General features: G+C 34.9%; 1 pseudogene; it reads left to right on the top strand.

The window, feature by feature from the left end:
- Positions 1–5,601: 5,601 nt before the first annotated feature.
- On the top strand, positions 5,602–6,511 carry LOC138170179 (vacuolar protein sorting-associated protein 37A pseudogene; annotated as a pseudogene).
- Positions 6,512–6,995: the final 484 nt, after the last annotated feature.

Here is a 6,995-nt window from a genome sequence, read left to right as displayed (position 1 = left end):
AGGTAAGAAATTTAATAAATGATGGAGTCCAGGTTTTCAAAACTCAAAGATTAAGTTTTTACGTATACTGCAACTAGGAATTGTACTGCATTTTATCTATTCTGAATAACATTCTCAACAGTAGTTCCCCTTAAGTTCCAAACCTCCACTCCCCTTAAATCCAAAACTCTACCCCCCATCCTAGTCATTTTAAATATATGTTTGTCTTCTATTTTATTATCAGCAGAGTTTCAGCTTTAACAGGCTCAAAAAATTGCAAAAGTTAATACTATTCCTAGAATCTACTGTATCCTTACATGATTCCTCATAATGGTATGAATGTTACCCTAACTTCTCAAAGGCTATTACATTAGAATATGTCTTGTAGATTCTACCATACTTAAAAGTATTGTACCAGTAATGAACAATGCCTGGTTTCTGAAGACAGACTGATATATGTCTAGTGAAGTTCAACACCAGTAACAGGGCCAGAATGTGATGCACTGCATTCTGAAAAATACAAGAGTTGTCACTCTTGTGGGATACACTTTTGCATTACTATAATGATGGTAATGTATCTATGAAAAGAGGAAAGATTTTAGACTGTCTAAAATTATTAAGTGAAGGAATGTTAAAGGGGATATTTTTGTCCGGTGACTAATGACTTGTTATACTATTGGAAGAATTGACCAACTCAATATTCACAGTCTCTAATTAAAATAGGATAAGAAAAGAAATGTGCAGTCAAATGAAAGTATGACTCAGTTTCTCCTTGGAGGGAAACACAAGGATTGGGAGGTATGGCTTTTATCTGATGCCTAAAGTCAAGAAAAATATAATTTCATTAATATTATGCCATCAAGTGGTGCTCATGATCATCATAAGGTAAAAGATGACTGGAAATCACTGAATCTTATATTTCAACATCCATTTCAAGGGATGAAGAGGATGACATTTGACAAAGAATTGTATGAGATTTTCAAAACTCATTCAAGTATTTTAATACCTGATAACTTCAATATGAAAGTCAGCACAGTAGAGACAGGGGAAAGTTTGTTGAATAATATCCTGATCTGAGAAATGAAAGTTCAAAAAGTTCATAGTCTGTTCAGAAGACTCACATCTATATTTCCAGGATATTTTCATCTAGAAAAGAATCAGAGGGCTTTTTATGTGTAGAAAACAAAACAGTAGCACAAAAAAAAAGTGTTGGTCAATTTGTCAACAGATGGGAAAATGATTAGTTTCACATCTCAGAGTCATTTCCGAATAAATGGTCTCTGTGAAATTAAACAATTGTCAAATTATGGCAGAGGTAAAAATGAAAATTAGATCAAAAGAAATGTTACAGATAAAAAGAAACAGAAGATCTGTGGCAACTCCAACATGTCTTATTCAACTGAATTATTGATGCTTAAAAATATGGAATTTTAAAAGTAAAGATAATTTACATTGATTGTCAATATTTTCTGCAAAAATGTAAACCACATAAAATATTTCCTTTCACTTGAAGAACAAAAGAGCTGAGAACCTGTCTTATTCCATAAACTTTGATGTTGCAAATGAAAAGTGGTAGCCATCAAAGGCAATGCCTTTTTATAATATAATTATGATTTATAAAATAATAGCTAATATTTCTAGAGGTTTTTTAGTTTTGTTAGGCACTTTACACATATTATGCATTTGGTGATTGAAATAAACCTCTAACATGGGTTCTATTAATCCTATTTCATAATGAAAAAACTAAGGTCAAAACCTTGTGATTTGTCCAGGGTCACATAGCTAGCATGTATCTGAGGTAGAAATTAAATTAATTTCTTCATTATTCCATATCTAGTATTATCGATTTTGCTACCTAGCTGCCTAAAATATCATGGAAGGGAAAGTTTGAAGATTATGAATAGTATCTCAATACAAAATAATAAGAAATTGCAGATGTGTGGGAAAAAACTCTAAAGAAAATTCAACATGAAGCTCAATGGACACAATGGAATAATATTTATTTTAAGAACTTTGTAACAACCACACTAAGAATTTTATAGATGAAACTGTCACACGGACAAAAAATAGACAAAATGGAACAAATTGTCTGTTGTTTCTATAATGATTGACTTGCATCACTGGTGACAGAGAAACAACCACATTAGGGCCCTAACATTGATTTCCTTTATGTGCCTTATGAGGGAGATGAAATGGCACTTGAGAAGACAGACAAGGCCTTGTGCAACTACAATATGTACCTAGGAAATTTATACTGGAGGCAGCACAATCATAAAAGCATAGAGAATTTTTGTTTTTTGCTTTTTGGAGGGCAATTGGGGTTAAGTGAGTTGCCCAAACTCACATGGCTAGTAAGTGTGTCAAGTGTCTGAGGCTGGATTTGAACTCAGGTCCTCCTGACTCCAGGGCCGGTGCACTATTCACTGTACCATCTAGCTGCCCCCCAAATTTTTAATAGATAAAATAACAAAAACAATTTAAATCATGAATAGCAATACTACCCACAAAAGTCAATTGATAGAGAATATTGATCTTTCAAACACATGACTCCTTTTTCACCTTTATAAAATTTTTATGAGATAAAGGTGCCTGCCTATCAAGGGTATCTATGATTAAATTATGAGAAGGGAAAAATCATGCTTTTGCAAACATCAACTCATTTGTCTGACCACATTTTTGTAGTCATATAAACAACTTAAAAGTATTATGAAGACAAGATCCCACTCTACTGTTTTTGCTAAAATAGCATTTGACTTGGAACAAAACTCAACCTCAAAAGCTCCAGTTCAATGAAGACTCTTTTATAAATATACTAGGATCCTAAAAGATTCCTTGACAAATTCAATCACAGAGATGAGGAACTTCAACAACACTGTGATTTATGCAGAATAAAGTAAGGACATGAATACTCAACAAAATGGTTTATCACTGTCATGGGGAAATGTACAATATAAGATCCAAATGAAGGGGCAGCTAGGTGGCGCAGTGAATAGAGCACCAGCCCTGGAGTCAGGAGGGCCTGAGTTCAAATCCAGCCTCAGACACTTAACAAAAAAAAAAATTTAGCTGTGTGACCTTGGGCAAGTCACTTAACCACAATTGCCCTCCCAAAAAAAAAGCAAAAAAGAAAAAAGATCCAAATGAAAGAAGCATTCCACGTAGAGGAAAGATTCCATCATAACATTCAAATTGTAGATAACAATGGACTGACTACATTAAGCTTCAAAACATTACAGAGTCACACTCACACACATATACATATATGTTACAAGTACTATAAATGAAGCATGAGCAGACCTCAGATATCAATAAGGGAAAGCTATCAAGTCAGATTTCCTTTGAAAATTACGGAGCTTAAAATGATCCCAAAGTGCTCTTTGACACAAAGAAATCATCTTTTTAACATGAATATTTTTCTAGAATTCTTATGTGACTATAAAAATTTGAAAATTAGTCACCAAATGATAGGAATGACAAATGAGTCAAAAAATAAAAACAAAAAAAAAACTTGAAAAACATAGGGTAGGTAGGCTACATTTCCAATGTTGATTTAAAACCAATATTTTCCCATGTTGACCTTAAAACATATGGGATATCACTCAGAAATGTATGCTTGGAAATAGAACTGATAAAATCATTGTTGCAGATCAAGGCAAAACAAATTCATTCTTACATTCCAATGGTGACTACAGAGAAAGACTTTCAGCATGTATGTTAAACCGGATGCAGAAGATTTATGTCAAAACATGGGTAATAATCAAGCAGTATGTATGAAAGGGCATAAATGGATTGAAATTTGCACCAATGGAGAATGGAACATGAAATGATTAATAGAGCTCCAGAAAAAGAGTCAGGAAGACCTAGATTGTCATTATGCTTCAGATACCAGTTTTGTAAAAATGGGCAATTCAATTTACCTCTGAGATTATGTGTGCCCTTTTCTAAAAAAATAGAGATAAAAATATCAACTTCTTCATGGTATTGTTAAGAAGATTAAATGACACAAAAGACAAATTATGTTGCAACAATTAAAGTCCTATGTAAATGTGAGTTATTATGTTATTGTTTTTACTATAAAACAATCAATTGAATTATTGAATTATCATTTCCTATCTGGGATTTTCATTTTTCCTTGGATTATTCATTACTGCTTCTCTATAGTTCAATCCATCCATCACAGCCCTGCCAGAGTAATTTCCTTAATGAGCAAATCTGACATAACATTTTAGTATTCAAAATCCTTCAGTGATGTTCCAATGACTTACAAATAATCAATTTTACACTGTGCAGTCTAATTTCACAGTCTTCTCCTCCCAATAGTCCAGTAAAATTTGTCTTTTCACTGTTGTGTATCATCATTCCATTTCTAACCTCTACACATCCTTTACCCCACAACTACACTTGGAATGGACTCCCTCATGTTGAAAACATGTTTCAAGGTAAAGCTGTAATGTCATTTCCATGAAGACTTCTGGGGATTCTCAAAATTATTAGTGATCATTTCTTTTAGAAAAAAATCCTTTATACTACTCCATTTGAATCTCTCTCTCTCTCTCTCTCTCTCTCTCTCTCTCTCTCTCTCTCTCTCTCTCTCTCTCTCTCTCTCTCTCTCTCGATTATATTCAAACACATATTATCACCATTTGCATTCATGGCTTATACTCAGTGCTTGAGTGTAAACTCCTTGAATATTTGAACTGAGGCTTATTTGCAACTGAAATGTTACAGATAGAAATTTGTACAAGTCTTCTTGCTCTGTGCTCTACTTATCCATGGTCTCCTAAATATTAACCAGACAGGATATGCCCAAAGTTGTCTTACTCTTCTAGTACCTAAGAGATGAACATGAACTATTCAGACAATTCATCTGCTCTCTTGCACTCCTGCTATATGCCTGGGTCACTTCCCTTTCATGTCATAATTATTTTCCATCATGTCTTCACATGTAAAATTAATCAGTAAAATGTCATAGACATATACTTACATTAATTAGCCTCTTTTCCATATAAACATATAGGTTTCTCAAAGACAAAGAAAATTTCCTATTTTTATTAGCAAAGTATCTTTAGCCTGTGTTTGTTGAATTCAATTATTGAATATCTATTTCTTTTTGGATTATCTGCACTAACTTTTTAAAGGATTTTCTTAAAAGCTATAATTTATTGATTTTAGCACCAAAAGTTTCCCCAATATTCCCCCTCCTTCTTCTCCTAAACAGCTACCCCATATAGCAAATAATAGGTTTAAAGAAAAAAGAAAAAACTCAACAAAACAAATCAAATTCTGCAAATATGTGAAATGCACCAGATCCATGGACCACCTACCTCTGCCATTTGATGTGGTGATAGTATCTTCTTGTGTCTCTTCTTTGAAGTTGTTCTTTGCAAGTTTGCACTATGTACTTTTGATTTGTTTGTGGTTGTTCTTTTAAACATTGCTTTCATGATGGAGTGGGGGACCGGCAGGCCAGGCCATAGCCGCCTTTTTCGGCAAGAGCAGTGGCCAGAGGTGGAGAGTTGGGGACGAGAGAGAGCGCGAACCTCAACAACGTCTAGCAGCAGAAGCAGGGTCTCAGGATTCTGAATACCAGGCACAGCAGCAGCACTGAAAACAGACAAGAATGGGGAGTACAGATTATCACTCACAGTACACAATCTTACATTAAACAATCGTCCTTCCTCCTCACTTTACTCAGGAAAAACCAGTGATCAATATTTACCCCCAAATATAGCATCATTTTATGGACAAACATGGAGTGTACCTTACCGGTCCATTAGTAAACAATTTTACAATGCATTTAGACCTTGGAAAAATCATTCAAAGTTTCTTGGATGAGTTTTGGAAGAATCCTCCAGGTTTGGCTCCCAGGTCAGAATTTCCATAGAGGTACAGTAAGTAGTAGGCCTGGACGGATACCTCCTTATGCTGCTCAGGGTTTTGCATTTCTTCCCTCAACCTCCACAAGCAGCACACAGATCTAAGGATTCTGCCCCAGTTGCCGACACCATTTCCCGGGTCACAAGTTATTCCAAACGTCAAATCTGCTGCTCGCTCCTTTGGTTTCGCCTTCAGTCTCCTATTACTTGTTCCCACCACAGATGCCCCAATGGTGACAAGCCAAAATTATTTCTGATGGGTCTCCAGAACTCTCTAAACTCAGTCTGTCAAAATTAACAGGTATCAATGAACAAAACGAAACATTCCTAGCACAGTTCTCAGCTTTCCTGAAACCCATCATACTAACAAGGATGACTAAGTAAAGAACATCAAAGATCTTACCCGAAAAAAAAAAAAATTCTAGAGCCAAAAAGGCAAACGGTCCAGGCAAGTGTGAACTGCAGAAAGTGGCGGCCACCGGGCTGAGGAGAATTCCAACACCTTCGCCGAAGATTTCCTCCAGGGGAAAATGAAAATAAGTGATTTTCTCAGCAGCTTCATGGAAAAGAGGACTATTTGCCATTGTCTCGGAGCCAAAGAGGAGAAGCTTCAGTAGGTCATAGTCACACACACACAGTTCCATGCTGCCCTCTAGATTTTCCTGAACACATGAACAGACAACAATTGATGGAATAGTGTCAAATAAACACATTGTAGATGTGATTTGCAAACAAGCATTTTATCCTAATGCTATTATTGTGCAGCAGAGATTAACCATCCATTGCACAAAGCTGGGCCTGATTCTGTACAAATTAAGATGCCTTTCATTATATTTGAGAAATCTTTCTGAACTTGTACTAAAAAATATCCTTTGCATTTATGGTTGATAAAGTCTTTTACTACGTTTCTGCTGCGACTCCCTGATTAATAGAAATTAAATATCTGTGCATGTGATTTTGGATAAATTTATAAATTATACTGTAAATTGTGAGTATTTTATAAATTATATTCTTTTAAATTCATATTTTTAGCTCAAAATTTTTTCTTGGCTCTGTTTACTTTACATCATCAGTTGACATACTTCTTTCCATGCTTCACTGTATTCAACATATATGTCATTTCTTCCAGCACAGCAATAG

The sequence above is a fragment of the Petaurus breviceps genome, unplaced genomic scaffold, assembly GCF_028583685.1.
Source record: "Petaurus breviceps papuanus isolate PSGF00001 unplaced genomic scaffold, PetGlider_PUasm1.0 38, whole genome shotgun sequence".
Classification (NCBI taxonomy): Eukaryota; Metazoa; Chordata; class Mammalia; order Diprotodontia; family Petauridae; genus Petaurus; species Petaurus breviceps.
The sequence above is the reverse complement of the archived record's forward strand: the minus strand, read 5'-3'. Positions and strand labels throughout refer to the sequence as shown.